Source organism: Lygodium microphyllum, chromosome 8 (assembly GCF_053477565.2).
Source record: "Lygodium microphyllum isolate KBCC chromosome 8, Lygodium_microphyllum_v1.1.10, whole genome shotgun sequence".
Taxonomy (NCBI): domain Eukaryota; kingdom Viridiplantae; phylum Streptophyta; class Polypodiopsida; order Schizaeales; family Lygodiaceae; genus Lygodium; species Lygodium microphyllum.
The window spans coordinates 29936345-29955887 of record NC_141142.1 but is presented as its reverse complement, the minus strand read 5'-3'; the positions used below and the strand labels follow the sequence as shown (position 1 = coordinate 29955887).

At 39.7% G+C, this 19543-nt stretch overlaps 1 long non-coding RNA gene across 1 annotated transcript; it reads right to left on the bottom strand.

The window, feature by feature from the left end:
* Positions 1-333: 333 nt before the first annotated feature.
* LOC148032105 (uncharacterized) lies at positions 334-1852 on the bottom strand. Its single transcript, XR_015691739.1, has 3 exons — positions 1670-1852; positions 1352-1459; positions 334-1279 (listed from the first exon to the last, which is right to left on the bottom strand). It is a non-coding gene; the product is annotated as an uncharacterized LOC148032105 (long non-coding RNA).
* Positions 1853-19543: the final 17691 nt, after the last annotated feature.

The following is a 19543-nucleotide window of genomic DNA, read 5'->3' as shown; positions in this document are numbered from 1 at the left end:
GATGGGAGGGTAGAGTGGTCAAAATGTGTCTAAATGTGGAGTCAAATGATGAAAAGATTGCTAGTTCTTTTGTTTGCATGCCATATAGGTCGGTAAATAATTATAAAATAATAGCCTAGTAGCACGAGGGTTTCCTCGGTGCTAGGTTTGTGCAACGCGCATAAGAACGGTAGTTGAAAATCATTGAAAGGATGTTTTGCACATGTGCACAATATTGATTTCATAATTGTTTGGGAACTTGGCATCCACAATATGCATAAATCATGGAAATATTTAAAGGTATCAGAAATCCTGGATGCACAACAATTGCTTTCATTAGGACCTTGACCCACGTTGAGTGAGAGACAGGACACCCTAAGCCATAGACTAATTGTGGGGTCTAGGGAAAAGAGAAGTAAGGACAATGGTACATTCCTGTATACGATTAAATGGTACCTTGAGTGGATTTTGTGCGAAATGTTTATATGTTGAGCGACGCATCGAGGGGCCAATCCCCAAGGTGTAGAGAGTCGCAGAGGGGTGGCGGCATTCAGCCGTTGGAGGACCCCCTATGTCTGTGCTTCGTGCCATTAGGCAATGTGTAAGGGACTCCCTCTAAGGAGTAGTGGGTGAGAGAAGAGTGGACTACAAACAACGTATTACAAACACAATGTTTAGGAAGGCAGAGATTTTGATAGACGCTCCTGGCCGCGAGGCCGAGAGATTGTCTTGTACGTAGTGACGAGGCCCGGCTAGTGCATGAGCCAGTGCCGGCCCGTTTTTAGGTCCATCAAAGCTGAAGGTATAACATACCACCATCGAGGTTTTTGGGGGTTTGGATAGAAGATTACATGTTCACAATCATGTACAAGAGAGATTTAACTATTGTGACATGTACCATGTGGTAATACAATTAAAAAACAAATGAGTTCATGCACCTGTTCACAATGGGCCAGCAACATAAAGGTGTCGCGCAAATCCATCCATTTTTTTTGGAATCTATTTCAAGAAATCCAAATGGACCTCGTCGAACTATTGCTCCAGCTCCTTTAAGTACCACTTTGAACCACTGCACATCGAATAGTATCCTGGAGAAGCTATGGTAATCCACTATAACAATACTTTGCAAGTTCTCAAAATACTCCATCTCATCTATAACCGTGTTTCGATCTATTGCTCATCGTCGGCTCTCTTGCTCGAACCTTTCCATGATACCACACTCTGTTGTGGAGCGCATTTTGTCAATACGCTCCACGCGGAAATGTCGTTCGTGCGACGATACTGCACTATATATTTTGTACTGTACATTGAAACACTCAATTAGTTGTCGCATATAAAATATAGATAGGACAAATCTTAAACACGTCATCACCTTTGGAATACATCCCCTCGAGAATTCCCACTCCTCGGTTGAGACCTCCGCCCCTTCGCAAGACGCTACGGTCAAAGCTCCATGCAACCATCACGTTGACATAAACCGCTGTTACGCAAGCAGTGATCGAGAACAAGCCTCACTCACAACTCGATAACGAGATATTAAGGAGTGCCGATTAGGGTAATTGACTTTGTCAAATGCACAACACAACTTGGAAAATTAAAATATTCTATGAAACACCACGAACCACGCAAGAAAACTCACAATGAAAGCATCAAGATCTTGACAACAACCAAGTAAACTATATTCTCATACCTTAATAGCCTTGATTCCAAGCTTTACACCTCAAAGTCTATCTTCCTCCACTTCGACAATAGCACCTCCAAAAAAATTCTCTCGCATGCAACCCTCCTCTCACATCTCTCACAAGATGACAAGAAGATACAAGCGAAGGGGCCCCTAACTCTCCACTCTCCTCTCCTTTTATAGTTTTTTACATCCTCCCTTACGTTGGATATGCTTTTGCTTTCCCAAAAAGCCTTAGGCTTTTTATGCCTTTCAAATTTAAGGCAATTTATTATTCTTGATATTTAAGATATTAAAACTTAGGAAACTTTAAAGCCTTTAAGGATTTTACTTGATGCGTTAAGTTAACGCTATCCTTTGCTGAACGGTTTGCTTTTTGTTTTTGTTCATCTCTTCACCATCTTCTAGGCAAATCTCCTTTTCTTTGGCAGATTTGGCTGCCATAGATGAACCTCGGCCTTGTTCACAACTTCCTCCTCTTCCTTTGTCTGTTTCCTAGAGCTGGATGCTGTTGTGGGGGCTGGACCTAACCCTATTGAAGAAATATCTACTATAGGCATTTGTCTCTGCAGCTTGCCTGGTGCACTCTTGAATAGCACATTCAAGCCCCGAGGCCACCAAATAATGAAGAGACCTTCCTTTCCGCCTCCTCGAACATCCCACCTCCAGTGCTAGAGACGTTTGCCGTCACGGCATATCCCGCCTATAGTCTGGAGTAAACACCTTTTTTCTGTTTTTGTTGAAATCACACCATCCTTCAAATACAGATCGAAGGGGTGAGGGGAAACTGGTAAACGCAAAACCAAAGTTTCTTTTTGAGCAGTAGCATCACAAATCTTTGATTTTTCTTCAAAAGTTTGCAGCAGGATTTTTGAGCTATTTTCAAACCTCTGAAGGTTGCTTAATCCCTCAACTTCAGTCTCAGAATCACGGCTGCCATCCTTGTTGCGGCAAACACCTTCAGAATCAGTAGAATCATCAAGAATGTCTACATCTTCCCCTACAAGAACCTGAAGAGCTACAGCCTCAGCAAGTGCCGCCCCTTCTTATGAAGATGCACAAATGCCTCTGCCACGGCTTCACTTAACTGTGTGTCTAACGTGAAATTCTCCCTGGACCAATCACAAGAAGCGCCCAGCCTCCGAAGTTGATTTGTAATAGTCCCTCCATATTTTTTCTTCCATTCCCAAACCTTAGCTACAAACTCGTCCCGACCAAGTTCTAATCTTTTGACACCTTGAGATGCTAGCATTTTCTCCACAACCAGCAGTGTTGCAATCCCAGCATGATCTGTGCCAGGAACCCACAATGTCGGCCTTCCTGTCATGTGCCAATGGCGTATCATTGTCTTGGATTCTCTAGCAACTGGATACTTGAAGTAATATAAAGTACCAGGCTCTTCTGAATAATCAATTTCCAGATCAGAAACTGATGTTTGCAGACTCGATGACCAATTGACCATGTAACTTCCTCTGTATACAAGTCCCTCCTTCACTCAACAAAAGTGCAGTTCTTCCAAAGGCATGACTTGTCTCCCTGATAAAAGCCAATTTGTCTTCTATTTGCAAATCTTCATAGTCAGAATCACAAATGGCTCTGAGGTGATAGTGAACTTCATCAATGTAATCTTGAATAACTTCAGGAACCTAAAATCGTCCCATGTGCAGCTCTGGGTTGCACATATTGCCAAGGTTGCGAACCAAATCAGTCTTGAGGGAGAACAACATATCCTGCACAATACTTTCCTTGCATCGTACCCAAAGCTCTTGAAGCTTCGTCCTAACCAAAGCCTCATCGTACAAAGCTGCATCCTTCTAAATGCTAGGAGCAAAACCATTCTTGGAATTTTTGTATTTTCATGCAATGTGCCCTAGAAGAAATATGATTTGGAAGGAACTCTGTGCACAACCATACATGATTTGATAAAGCATGTAATTAATCGAATCCATGACATGCTACCATTCAAACAATGCTCACAGAAAAAATATGGATGCACTGAAGATATTCGTGCCTAGCCTATCTAGAGGTGATTGTGTGTCATGCAAGATGCAAACAAAATTCCTTAATTAATTAAAAAATCCTTATCCTCACATCTTAACTCTCATAAAAAAGATATGATATACTCCACTCCACCCATCAAAAAAATCTCACAATCACATTAGAAAATGATGGTCCTCAAGATGTTGACCAAATATGAACAACCCTTCTCACAATTGATGGCGTCCTTCACGACCCTCAAACTCTCCCAACCACCTTACACTCTCAACCAGAGGTTCCTAGCTTTGTGATGAACATCCCAAATATCGTGAAAAAAAAACGTGCAAGAAATGTGCGTGCTCAATGACAGGTGCTCTCTCATATGCGCGTGCATCTAAAATTTACTGCATATATAGCTGTAGCGGACCTCATGCCATGCTAGTGCTCAACGATGGTGCAAAATGTGCATAATCCCAACCCATGGCATGGAAGTATTTGATAGGAACAGGAGACAACCCCCGAGTGCAGTGCATCAACAAGTTCAACGTGAAGTGCTCGTGAACCCATTATCCCCGTGATGTGCAAAACAAGAAAACATACCTAGCTCCTCAATGTTCGGTAGCTATTAACAAACACAAGCTTCATCCTGTTCAAAAAAATACCAAGCTCGACCAAGGCTATCAAGTTTCACACTCAATAAATCAAATAAAATGACAGAAACAAATCCTAAGCTAGACAAACACAAGAAATCCAATTACAAAATAACAAAACAAACTGTCACACAAAAAACTAAGCTAGTAGAAATCAAAGCTAACTACAATTTGACTAGGGATTTTCAATTTTCAGAAAAACATTTGACATATTTAGCCCTCCCCCTAGTCTGCAAACATTCATGTGCAACAGTTTCTTTCATAAAATGATGCAACATCTATCATCCATTCAGTTTCCTCATTCTTTTGTTGAAATTGTAGTTCTGACCACTCCTCTACTTGTATTGTCATTAACCTTAATATGTACTTCATTAATCTATATCCATTTATCCTTTGCTTATGTGCCTTCCCATCCAAATTTTCTAACACATAAGTTCCACTTTTAAAAACTTTAGAAACCCTAAATGGTCCTTCCCACTTTGTTTGGAATTTCTTTTGAAAAGTATGATCCAATTTACTATTGTATCTCAAAACTAAATTCCCTGTTTTTATTTTTATTTTATTTTTATTAATCTCTTGTAAAAACATTTCTTGACCTTTCTCATATTGATCACACACTTCCTGTCTGTTTAATTGTGCTTCTTGTAATTGTATCAACCTTTCTGTGAAATAATTTTTTTCCTCTCCTTTAGTCAATTTTTCAATCATCCTTAAAGCCGATATTTCTACCTCTATAGGTAATAAGGCTTCCTTTCCATAAACCAGTTGAAAGGGAGAATAGCTTGTACTTTCTTTTCTTGATAATCAATAAGCCCACAAAGCACTTGGCAATTCAATATCCCATGTTTGGGGACAATCCTTTGTCATTTTAGACAGCATTCTTATTAACTCCCCGTTGAATCACTCGTTGAGACCATTACATTGAGGAAAGTATGGTGAAGCAAATCTTTTTGTTATTTTCATTTTCTCACAAAGATAGACTATTAATTCTCCCTTAAAACCTAATCATCCTCTATCTGACAAAATCTCTAAAGGTGTTCCAAATTTACAGCATATATCCTCATAGATAAATTTTCCCACATCTATGGATCTGATGTTTTTTACAGCCTTAGCTTCTGCCCATCGAGAAAGATAATCAACTGTTGTCAAAATATATATTTTTCCTCGTGAAGTATGTGGTAATGGACCAATTGCATCAATTCTCCATTTTTCAAAAATGTCATATGCAATAATTGTTTTTCTTGTTTCAGGTTTCAATATTCTCTTACTCATTCTTTGACATTCATGACAGGATTTGCACCAGTGATTAACATCTTTTTGAACACTTGGCCACATATATCCTTCAGTTAAAATCTTTTGTAAAGTTATTTTGTAAGAATAATGTCCCTCACATGCCCCCTCATGATTTGTTTCTAGAATGTGATATATTTCTTCTTTCCAAGGTACTCTTCTTAAAATTAAATCCACTCCTTTAGCATAAAGGACATCGTTCACCATTTTATATCTTCCAGCTCTTCTTAAAAACCCATATTTTTTGTTTTTTTGAACACTAGAATGTACTTTCCCTGTTAACAAAAATTATTATTCCAAGTCAAGAGCTTCTCTTTCCCTATAAAGAGGAAGATATGCTTTCATTATAAACACTTGACAAATTGCTAATTGGGCTGCATTGTGAGCTTCCTGATTTTCTTCCTTGGAAATATGTTTCAAACTCCAAAGTTCAAACTGTTTTAAATCTCTTTGAATTCTATTATACAACCTCTTCAATTCGGGATTTTTGATGTGCCAAACTCTGAGTATTTGCTTTACTAATAGTAAAGCATCACCTCTAATTCTCAACCTTCGAATTCCCATTCTTCGACAAAGCATAATGGCTGCTTGTAAGGTTGCATACTCAACTTCATTGTTACTTTTTTCCTCAAGTTTAACTGTTTCTTTTTTTATTAACTTTCCTTGAGGATCATAAACCACTATTCCTCTTGAAGATGCTTGGTGTGCCTTACGATATGATCCATCAAAATACATCAAGAATGAGTTTTCTATTTCTGGTTTTTCTTCTTCTTTTTCTCCAAATTTTCCTTTAAGTAAAAAAGAGCTTCCTCTATAGGTTAAAAGGTCTGCTATTGTAGCCCTAGTTGAGTCCTCAACCTGGAATTTATATTGAAATTCTTTTAGTTCAACAATCCATTTCATAACTCTTCTTGATAGCTTTGAGTTATTCACCAACTGTGGTAATAGTGTATAGCTTGTTAAAATAGTAAAGGATTTTGGTAGTAGATATCTCCTAAACTTTCTACAAGCAAATATTACACTTAACATTACCAGTTCTATTTCTGTATATGTTTTTTCTATTTGCAACTTCACTCGACTTGAAAAATAGATAGGTCTCATATATCTTGAATTCCTTCCTTGTTGCATTAGAATTGCTCCAATAGCATCTTCCCCAACTGAAGGCTTCACAAAAAACTCATTTTCCCAATCAGGTGCTTGAACTGATGATGCATGACTCACAGTTTCCTTCACCTATTGAAACACTTCTTCAGCCTCTTTAGTCCACTCTAAAGGATCCCTCTTGGCTACCATCTGTAATGGATAGAGTAACTGAGATGCCAAAGGAATGAATCTTGATAGATATCTTACCTTATGAATGAATGTCATAAGTTCTTTGGTATCTGCAGGTGATACTAAGGTTACTAGGGCTTCTACTTTTTCAGGATCAGGTTCTATTCCATTTTCTGAAACTACATGACCAAGAAGTTTCACTTTTGGTTGAGCTATTTTGCATTTTTTTGGATTTAGTTGACAATCGTAACTATCCAATCTTTCAAATACTTTTCCAAGTTTTTCACAATGTTCTAATCTTGTACTATGAACACAAATATCATCAATGAAGTCTCCAACAAACTTTCCTAGGTAAGGGGCTAGCACTCTATTTATCCTCCCTTGATACCAGGCTAGTCCATTACTAAGTCCAAAAGGTAAAACTCTATAGCAAAAACAACCCCATGGTGTTATGAAAGTCGTTTTCTTTTGATCTTCTAGAGCAATGGGTAATTGAAAATATCCAGAATATCCATCACAAAAACTATACCTTTCAAAACTTGCAACTAAATCTAAGATTTCTTCTACGAATGGAAGCGGATAATGATCCCTTTTTGTGACGGCATTTAGAGGCTTATAATTAACACAAATTCTCCAACCTCCCGTTTTCTTTGATGCTATAACTATTGTGCTTACCCATTCTGAATCTTCTGCAGGATAAATAAACCCGGCTTGCAACAATTTATCTACTTCTTCTTTCAAGACTGATATTTGTTCTGAAGTTAGGGGTTTTAACTTTTGACATATTGGCTTGGCATCTTCTTTCAGTTCTATTTTTAGCCCTTCCCCTTTCATTCCTCTGATTTCTAAGTATGAGGTTGCAAAAAGGTTGGGATAGTTATTTATAAGTGAATGATATTGTTTTCTTTCTCCATATGTCAAATCTTGACTTAACATTTTTTCCAGAAACTCTCTTTTTTTTTTTTGAAACTTGAGGTAGTTCCATTAATTTTTCTAATTCCTCTAATTTCCCTTCTTCATCATCTTTAAAAAACCCATCTTTTTGATTTCCTTTGGTTTTAACATTTATGTTTTGGACTTTTTTTGAATATTCTTCTTCTGAAGTTGATTCTTCATCTTTTAATAGGAACAAAAGTCCTTTTTCTTTAGAAGGAAGATTTAAATTAGGACTTTTTTTGTTTTTTGATACCCTTGAAAGTATTGATGGTTCTATATGAGTTATTGATCTCACTCTGTTTTCTATAGATATTTCCTTCTTCTTTTTATTATTTTTTTCAATTATTATAGATGAAATTTCTGGATCTAAATCACTTTCTGAACTTCCCTCCTCAGTTTCATCTTCTTCTTCCGTACTATCACTTTCCTCTTCTTCTTCCTCGCTAGTATCCTCATTCACTAATTCCTTTCTCAAGGCCATATCAAACTTCTTTGCTACTCCTCTACGGTCATAAATTGTTAAAGTTCCTTTCCCCCAATCTTGTATTGCTCCTGCTTTCCTAAGCCAGGGTCTACCCAGAATAAGCGGAAATGCTTCTAATCCTACTAGCATATCATGACAAGTAATTTTCATAGCAACTCCATAAACCTTGATTTCAAGATTTTGAATTATTCCTATGCATTTCACTTTAGCATGATTTGCAAGCCTAATTCTAAAATCGGATCCTGCCACTATTTGAAGTCCAAACTGTTCTATACATGCTTGGGTAATCACACTGACTTATGCTCCTCCATCTATGTATGCCTCTCCTATATTTTGGTTTTTGTACCAAGCATCAACTACAGGACAAATATCTGGTAACTCCTCTACACTTAAAACTCTTACAGTACCTTTTTTTCTTTCTCTCCCTTTTGGATTTACTAATTTCTTCCATTGTCCTCTCATCCTAGGGCACAACTCCATCGACTGAGCAAAAGATATATCGGCTTTCCTACCCATCATATCTTTCTTTAGATCATAGTCACTTTCTCCTTCTCCCAAAGTAATATCAGTAGTATGATAATGTTTTCTAGGTGCTCTCGATCTATTTTCTTCTTTTTTCTCTTTCTTCTCTCCTCTCTTTGTTTTTCTCCCTCTTTCCTCACAAGCCTTACTAGTTTCAAGTTCATCTCTCTCAGCATCTCTTCTTCTTTTAATTGCAGGCATAACATCAACAGTTTTATTTTCTTCTTCTTTTTTGATTTTCTCAATTGCAAGACTTGTGGATCTTGGTCTCTTTGTCAGTTTTGCCCATACCAAGTGTCACATTGAGAAAGATGGCGAAACCATAGTTGTTGCTCCTCAAAATGGTAATCTTTTTTAGTTATATTTTAATGAATATGTTGCAAATGTTGTTACAGATCCTGGCGATCTTAATAGAAAAATATGGCATCATCACTTTGTTCACTCTAAATTTTCTAAGCTTTTCGATCTCTTTATCGACGTGATCACAACTCATTCTAGAGATTTTCTTAATCTTATTCACATTGATATTTGTAGACATTTTCCTCCATCAAAATCTCAATATTGGCATTTCATGAGTTAGGCAAATTTTGAGGTAAAGGATACATATCCCCCCTTACTCTAGGTGGATATAGACAGTTTGTACTTATATGACCTATCTCTCCACATGAATAACAAGTTACCATTGATCTACGAAAATATCCTCTACCATTTCCTCCTCTTCCCCCTCTCCAATTTTCTTGATTTGGTTGTCCCATTAGTCCTCCATTACCTCTTCGTAAGGATCGACCTCTCAACGCTCCTAGCCTCATGTTTTGCATTTGTCCAGATAATTGATCTTCAACTTCTGGTGCTAGTTGAGTATTTTGTCTTGCTAAAACTTAATAATTCTATTCGTCCCTTTGCTAAGTTTGGTCTCTATTATCTATAGGTGTTCTATATGACTCTCTTTTTTAATTTTCTCAATTTTTTTCTCTTTTTCTATAGCAATCATTACAACTTCATCAAAAGTACTAGGTTCTTTGATTTCCAATTTTTTCATCACCTCTCCTTGTGATTTTTCAATGAAATTTTTAATTTTTAACATTTTCGGGACTCTCTCTCCTGGGCCTAAAGATACATTCCAACGATCCCAAAGTCTAGTGTACTCTATGGCAAAAAAAAATATGGTCTGGTCTTCTCTCTTTTGGCATGTTTCTATTTTTCTCCAAAGGTAATGGGAAGTCTCAGTTTCTTTAAAATGGTCAAGAAACGCCTGTTTAGTTGCCTCATATTCCATAGGAACAAGAGGATTTCTTAGTCTAAGGGTCTTTTCATAATCTTCAAACCAATTACGACCTTCATCTAACAGTTGAAATTTCAGAATTTGGAGTTTCAGAGTTGAGTCATTTATTCGCTGGATAACACATCCAAGCTCTAGTTTTTCGAGGAATCGTTGAGGATCCTCTCTTTTTTTACCATAAAATTTAGGAAAAGAACTAGCCATTTAAAAAAACGATTACAAACAAGCAATCAATCCACAAATTACAAACAAAGTCAAAAATTTCGGCACTCCTCAACGGGGGCACCAAAAAAGAGATGTTACGCGAGCGGTGATCGAGAACAAGCCTCACTCACAACTCGATAATGAGATATTAAGGAGTTCCGGTTAGGGTAATTGACTTTGTCGAATGCACAACACAACTTGGAAAATTAAAATATTCTATGAAACACCACGAGCCCGCAAGACAACTTACAATGAAAGTATCAAGATCTTGACAAGAACCAAGTAAACTATATTCTCATACCTTAATAGCCTTGATCCAAAGCTTTACACCTCAAAGTCTATCTTCCTCCACTTCGACAATAGCACATCCAAAAAAATTCTCTCGCATGTGACCCTCCTCTCACATCTCTCACAAGATGATAAGATACAAGCGAAGGGACCCCTAACTCTCCACTCTCCTCTCCTTTTATAGTTTTTTACATCCTCCCTTACATTGGATATGCTTTTGCTTTCCCAAAAAGCCTTAGGCTTTTTATGCCTTTAAAATTTAAGGCAATTTATTATTCTTGACGTTTAAGATATTAAAACTTAGGAAACTTTAAAGCCTTTAAGGCTTTTACTTGATGCGTTAGGTTAACGCTATCCTTGCTGAATGGTTTGCTTTTTGTTTTTGTTCATCTCTTCACCATCTTCTCAGCGGATCTCCTCTTCTTTGGCAGATTTGGCTATTTTAGATGAACCTTGGCCTTGTTCACAACTCCCTCCTCTTCCTTTGTCTGTTTTTTCTCTTCTTCCTAGAGCTGGATGCTGTTGTGGGGGCTGGACCTAACCCTATTGAAGAAATGTCTGCTACAGGCATTTGTCTCTACAGCTTGCCTGGTGCACTCTTGAACAGCACATTGAAGCCCCGAGGCCACCAAATAATGAAGAGACCTTCCTTTCCGCCTCCTGGAACATCTCACCTCCAGTGCTAGAGACGTTTGCCGTCTCGGCATATCCCGCCTATAGTCTGGAGTAAACACCTTTTTCCTATTTTTTTTGAAATCACACCGTCCTTCAAACACAGATCGAAGGGGTGGAGGGGAAACTAGTAAATGCAAAAGTAGAGTTTCTTTTTAAGCAACATCATCACAAGTCTTTCATTTTGCCTCAAAAGTTTGCAATAGGCTCTTTGAGCTATTTTCAAACCTCTGAAGGTTGCTTAAGCCCTCAACTTCATTCTCAGAATCAGGGCTACCATCCTTGTTGCGGCAAACACCTTGCAAATCAGTAGAATCATCAAGACCGTCTACATCTTCCCCTACAAGAACCTGAAGAGCTACAGCCTCAGCAAGTGCCACCCCTTCTTATGAAGATGCACAAATGCCTCTGTCACAGCTTCACTTAACTGTGTGTCTAACGTGAAATTCTCCCTGAACCAATCACAAGAAGCACCCAGCCTCCGAAGTTGATTTGTAATAGTCCCTCCATATTTTTTCTTCCATTTCCAAACCTTAGCTACAAACTCGTCCCGACTAAGTTCTAATCTTTTGACACCTTGAGATGCCAGCATTTTCTCCACAACCAGCTGTGTTGCAATCCCAGCATTATCTGTGCCAGGAACCCACAATGTCGGCCTTCCTCTCATGTGCCAATGACATATCATTATGTCCTGGATTCTCCAGCAAATTGATACTTGAAGTAATATAAAGTACCAGGTTCTTCTGAATAATCAACTTCCAGATCAGAAACTGATGTTTGCAGACTCGGTGACCAATTGACCATATAACTTCCTTTGTATACAAGCCCCTCCTTCACTCAATAGAAGTGCAGTTCTTCCAAAGGCATGTCTTGTCTCCCTGATAAAAACCAATTTGTCTTCTATTTGCAAATCTTCATAGTCAAAATCACAAATGGCTCTGAGGTGATAGCAAACTTCATCAATGTAATCTTGAATAACTTCAGGAACCTGAAATCTTCCCATGTGCAGCTCTGGGTTGCACATATTGCCAAGGTTGCGAACCAAATCAGTCTTGAGGGAGAACAACATATCCTGCACAATACCTTCCTTGCATCGTATCCAAAGCTCTTAAAGCTTCATCCTAACCAAAGCCTCATAGTACAAAGTTGCATCCTTCTGAATGCTAGGAGCGAAACCATTCTTGGAATTTTTGTATTTTCATGTAATGTGCCCTAGCAGAAATATGATTTGGAAGGGAACTCCGTGCACAACCAATCAAACAATGCTCACAGAAAAAATATGGATGCACTGAAGATATTCGTGCCTAGCCTATCTAGAGGTGATTGTGCGTCATGCAAGACGCAAACAAAATTCCTTAATTAATTAAAAAATCCTTATCCTCAGCTCTCAACTCTCATAAAAAAGATATGATACACTCCGCTCCACCCATCAAAAAAATCTGACAATCACATTAGAAAATGATGGTCCTCAAGATGTTGACCAAATATGAACAACCCTTCTCACAATTGATGGTGTCCTACACGACCCTCAAACTCTCCCAACCACCTTACACTCTCAACCAGAGGTTCCTAGCTTTGTGATGAACATCCCAAATATCGTGAAAAAAAAACGTGCAAGAAATGTGCGTGCTCAATGACAGGTGCTCTCTCATGTGCGCGTTGTTGAGATATCGAGCTCCACTCGTGATACGCCAGGGTGACCGTTGTGTATTTATGTCACCGACTTGTCAGTTGCAGACGCGGTTGGTACACCGCCCATGAATAATAGCTACATGATAGCTATCCTTATCTACTCTAGTTCGTGGCTCAGTTAGTATGCCACCTTAGTTAGTTGAGTTTGGTTTGAGACCCATATATAGGGTTCTCCTATTTCTTTGTATGAGAGTTCTTTTGGCTTACACAACTAAGAAGAGGAAAACTATTTTCAGCCTCCACCTCTGTGTGTATTCCCCCATTGTGCAAGCAAGAAAGCTACAAGTGAGACTCCTTCCTTCTCTCCCACAATCTTGACATGGTATCAGAGCCTTGTTCGTGGTAAGGAGCTCAAGAAAGCAAGTCAAGCTCGCGGTGTTCTGGTAAGAGGAGCAGTGTTGCTTTCATTTTCTGTTTTGGGAGCAGATCTCTGCAGGTAGCACAGCCGAAAAGTGCAAGAGTGCATTGTCTCAGGTTGAGACGCCCTTCGCGGTGAAGCAAGAGGGAAGTATATGCTGCGGGAGAGGCCTTTAGCCCTTGGCGACCTTGTTTTTTTTATTTGAGGCCATTTCGGGGCCTGTTTTGGAGGCGGAAGTTTTCTGCACGCACTCAGGAAAAGGCCCAGTTTTATGCTGTGCAGCCACTGTTCTACAGGTCGGTGAATAGTTACTGTAAAAATTGCATTGTATGCTTGTGCGCAGAGACATTGGGAGTTACAGAATCATCCCTGTTGCCTGTTGATGCAAAATCGTCACTAGGAAGTGACTGTGTGGTCAAATACCACTTTCGCCAGTTTTGCAGATTTTCCCTTGTGAGGGTGAAGCTGTGGTTTTTGCAGTGACAGAATTTTTTGCAGTCTTCTGTAATGGCATCTGATTCTCTTTCACAGATTGTCACTGAAAAGCTTGACAAGAACAACTTCCAAGCATGGAAGTTTAGAATGACGAATTTCCTTATGGGAAAAGGATATTGGGAATTTGTTGCAGGAAATGAAGAAGAACCAGTTCTTCCTGATGTTCCCAATCAACAGCAAATGCAGGCATTTAAAGCATGGCATGAGAGAGCCAGGAAAGTTATGTATTGGCTGTCTATCAACATTTCAGACTCTATGATTGTGCATATTCAGGATGCAAGTACGCCAAAGGAGGCATGGGATACTTTGTCAAAAATGTATAGCACAAATACGCAAGCCAGGAAAATGCAGCTCAAGCAAGAGTTGCACAATGTGCAAAGAGAAAATATGAGCATCAATGACTACCACATGAAGGTGAAGAAGATTGCAGATGCACTTGCTTCCATTGGGTCACCAGTGGAAGATGATGATTTAGTTTCTGTGACCTTGAATGGTCTAGGAAAGGATTATGCACAGTTTCGAACATCCATTTTAGTTCGTGAAAGATTTCCTGATTTTGAGGAGTTGATTGCTTTTCTAATTTCTGAGGAATAGAGAAATGGTGGTGCATCTTCTTCAGGAGGAACTTCAAAAGAATCTGTCTTCTACTCAAATGCTGGAAGAGGTAGAGGCAGAGGTAGAGGAGGCCGATTTGGAGGCCATGGTAGAAATCAGAATATGCAGCAAACTCAAGAAAACCAGTCCTATGGAGGAGGACGTGGTAACTCTAGAGGCAGGGGGAGCCAAAGAGGTCGTGGTGGATGGCAAAGAGGTCAAAATGCAAACAGTAATGTTGAATGCTACTACTGTGGTAAAATGGATCATATGGCTAAAGACTGCTATAAAAAGCAGAATGACATCATAAATGGAAAATTGCAACAAGGGAATTATGCATCTTCTAGCAGACAGGGTGATGACAGAAATGAGCATTTGTTCATGGTGCAGCACATGAACAATTCTGTGATAAGTGCAGAAGAAAGCAATGATGTATGATATGTTGACTCAGGTGCATCAAACCACATGACAGGTCATGCAGAATGGATGGAGGATGCAAGGAAAATGGAAAAACCAGGATTTGTGGAGACTGGTGATGATACTGCACATCCTATTGTGCAGATTGGAAAAATTCCCTTGTCTATGTAGGATGGGAAAAAGAAATACCTGTCCGATGTATTTCATGTCCCGAATATCACCAAGAATCTGGTTTCTGTCGGTCAAATGGTTGAGCAGGGCTTGCAGGTCAAATTTAATCCTCATGGATGCTTTGTTGAGGATATGAAAAATAAAGGTCGCTTGATAGCAAAAGGAAAGAAGAAGGGCAGAATGTTTACGTTGGATGCAGACATCTTTGAATTGAGTGCAGCAATGTTTGCACATGGGACCGGTGTAGTTGCAGATATTGATATCTGGCATAAACGCATTGGTCATGTTAATGTACAACGACTTAAATCAATGCAGGCCCAAAATATTGTTGCAAGATTGCCAAAATTCAAGGTTGCAGAAATGCATAAGGTATGTGAAGCCTGTCAGTTTGGAAAACAGGCAAGGAAATCATTTCCTAGACATGTTCAAGAGAGTGAGAAGCCATTGGAATTAATCCACTCTGATGTGTGGACTACTAAAGCTGCATCTCTTGGAGGCTGTCATTATTTTGTCACTTTTATTGATGACTATAGCAGAAAAGTTTGGGTGTATTTTATGAAAAAGAAAAGTGAAGTTTTTGGGCATTTCAAAACCCTTAAAGCTATGGCTGAAAAAGAAACAGGTCTGCAAATAAAATGCCTAAGGTCAGATGGAGGGGGAGAGTACCTCTCAAATGAGTTTGCAAAGTTTTTGCAGGAGCATGGCATAAAGCAGCAATATTCATGCAGTTATACCCCACAACAAAATGGAATTGCAGAAAGGAAAAACAGGCATATTGGAGAGGTATCTCGTGCCATGCTCAATGAAAAAGACTTGCCAGATTTTTATTGGGCTGAAGCAGTTGCTACAGCAGTCTACATAATGAACAGGACTCCCACTGCAGCAATACATGGAATGACTCCAGAGGAAAGGTATACTGGTAGGAAACCAGATATTTCTCATTTGAAAATTTTTGGTTGCATTGCCTATGTACATGTGCCAGATGAGCTGAGATCCAAGTTGGATCCAAAAGCTGAGAAGTGCATCTTTATTGGTTACTCTCTGCAGCAAAAAGGGTATAGATGCTATAACCCTTCTACTCGTAAGTTTACAGTGAGCAGAGATGTTGTTTTTGATGAGATGAGTAGCTGGTATAAACCAGTAAATGTGATTGATGATGTAGATGCACAAAATGGTAATGCTGCACAGAATTCACAGCAGCAGTCACAAAATATTAGTGGACCTGGAGCGTCCTCTAGCAGTGGTTCACATTCTTCGCCATGGACAGGCAGATTGAGATCAGAAGAATCTTCTCAAAGCAATGCAGATAGTGGTATACAGGTATCACGAAAAGGAAAAGAGAAGGTTGATCAGCTCATGTTTGATGTGAATGCAGGTCACTCTTATGTGGATAGTGAATCCAGTGGCTCAGAACAGAGCATTGATGATGAGTTGGGTATTCCTTCTATTGTTACACCTAGAGTAAGGAAGACCAGGGATGTTTTGAGAGCACCTGGGAATGAACCTACTTTGCGCAGGTCTACGAGAGCTAGTATCCTGTGGATAGGCTGAAATATGATGGATTTATAGCCATTCACTATGCATATATGGTCAAAGTGATACAGGAACCAGAACCCACATCTTTTGACCAAGCCATGGGAAAAGAAAAATGGGAGAAAGCCATGGATGAAGAAATGGATGCCTTGGAAGCAAATGCTACATGGGAATTGGTACCTTTGCCTAAAGGTAAAAATGCAATTGGCTGTAAGTGGGTTTATAAGGTGAAGCACAATGCAGATAGTTCTGTGAACAGATACAAGGCAAGATTTGTAGTCGAGGGGTATGCACAAACATATGGCATTGACTATGAAGAAACATTCAGTCCGGTTGCAAGGATGGCAACCGTAAGAGCAGTCATTGCTATGGCTGCATCAAAGGGATGGTCTTTACATCAGATGGATGTAAAGAATGCCTTCTTGCATGGTGATTTGCAAGAAGAGGTATATATGGAGCAGCCACTAGGTTATGTGCATGATGTTCATCCTGAGTTTGTTTGCAGGTTGAAGAAAGCCTTGTATGGCTTGAAGTAAGCACCTAGAGCATGGTCTGACAAGATAGGACAGTATCTTGTCACTATTGGCTTTCAGATTTCCAAGGCAGATTTCTCACTTTATGTGAGAAAAACAGAGAAAGGTATTATGCTACTTGTCATTTATGTTGATGATTTGATTATGACAGGTGACAGTGATGAAGATATCCTTCATGTGAAAATGCTATTGAAGCAAAAGTTTGAGATGAAGGATTTGGGAGAGCTGCGTTATTTCTTGGGCATTGAGGTGATTAGATCACCAAGTGGGATAGAGCTCTTGCAGAGGCAGTATGGATTGGACATGCTGTCCAAATATGGGATGACAGGCTGTAAGCCTATTTCAGTTCCTTTGGAGTAGAATGTGAAGCTGAGCACAGATGCAGGTGAGCTTCTGGAAGACCCTACTATGTACAGACGCATAGTAGGAAGCTTGATTTATATGACTATTACCAGGCCAGATTTGAGCTATGCTGTTGGATTGGTAAGTCAGTTTATGCAGGCTCCAAAGAAACCACATTTGGATGCGGCTAGACGCATACTCAAGTATGTGAAGTCCACATTGCAGTATGGACTATTTTATGAGACTGGGGTTCAAATACAGTTGCATGGATACACTGATACTGATTGGGCTGGTAGCATTTCTGATAGACGATCTACCAGTGGATATGTGTTCTCTTTTGGGAGTGCTGCAGTCACTTGGAGCAGCAAGAAATAGCCTACAGTTGCCTTGTCGAGCACAGAGGCTGAGTACGGGGGTGCAGCAATGGCTGCATGTGAGGTAGCTTGGTTGCATAAGCTACTTTATGATATGCATCAGCCTACAGATGGGCCAGTTGTCATTTATTGTGACAACATGAGCAGTATACACTTGGCAAATAACCCAGTCTATCATGCTAGAACAAAGCACATTGAGGTGCATTATCACTATGTGCGAGAGAGGGTTTTACTAGGTCTTATTGATCTAGTTTATATCAGCACAGAGGATTAGGTAGCTGACATATTCACGAAGGCATTGGGCGCAGAGAAGTTGCGCAAGTTCAGAGAATTGCTTTGTGTGTAGGAATTGGGATTGAGCTCAAGGGGGAGTGTTGAGATATCGAGCTCCACTCGTGATACGCCAGGGTGACCGTTGTGTATTTATGTCACCGACTTGTCAGTTGCAGACGCGGTTGGTACACCGCCCATGAATAATAGCTACATGATAGCTATCCTTATCTACTCTAGTTCGTGGCTCAGTTAGTATGCCACCTTAGTTAGTTGAGTTTGGTTTGAGACCCATATATAGGGTTCTCCTATTTCTTTGTATGAGAGTTCTTTTGGCTTACACAACTAAGAAGAGGAAAACTGTTTTCAGCCTCCACCTCTGTGTGTATTCCCCCATTGTGCAAGCAAGAAAGCTACAAGTGAGACTCCTTCCTTCTCTCCCACAATCTTGACATGCGTGCATCTGAAATTTATTGCGTATAGCTGCAGCGGACTTGATGCTGTGCTAGTGCTCAATGATGGTGCAAAACGTGCATAATCCCAACCCATGGCATGGAATTATTTGATAGGAACAGGAGATGACCCCTGAGTACAGTGCAACGTGAAGTGCTCGTGAATCCATTATCCCCGTGATGTGCAAAAGTCTTGACAAGAAAACATACCTAGCTCCTCAATGTTAGGTAGCTATTGACAAACACAAGCTTCATCTTGTTCAAAAAAATACCAAGCTCGACCAAGGCTATCAAGTTTCACACAACAAATCAAATAAAATGACAGAAACAAATCCTAAGCTAGACAAACACAAGAAATCCAATTACAAAATAACAAAACAAACTGTCACGCAAACAACTAAGCTAGCAGAAATCAAACCTAACTACAATTTGACTAGGGCTTTTCAGTTTTCAGAAAAACACTTGACACCGCGGCATCTCCTCCATGCCCTCGAGATATCCAATCGGTCGATGGCGCGTAGTATGTTGAACCTCAGATCGTGCTTCCTCTCGATCTTTCCTTTCTCCTCCATTGCAGCATCCATTATTTTTTTTTACCCCATTTCCAACCACCACATCTCCGGTCAGTCTATCATTGTCCTTCAGCGACCATAGCATACTGTTATCTGAATCCACCGTTGGTAGCCATTGTGAAATATGCACTAGCGCCTCAGACACCAACCAACCTTCAACCATGCTACCTTCTGGCCGAGCTCGTTGTCACACAAAGCCTTTCAGGGTTTTCATGAAGCACTCCAAGAAGAACATCCATCACATATGGACAGGTCCAGCAATCTCCACTTCATCTACAAGATGCACAAGAAGGTGGATTTGTATCGTGAGCATGCTAGTAGGCAGGTATTTCTCAAAGAGATAGACTGTCTCCACTGCTCCCCGCCTCGCGGACTCAATAGAGGATGTCTTAATCTCCTTCTGTGAGATCCATTGTACTAAAGTTGACAACCTATAAATTGCCCGCGTATTTCTAGAATAAGGTATCCTGCGATTGCGATCGGTAGTACAAATGAGAAAGCATTAT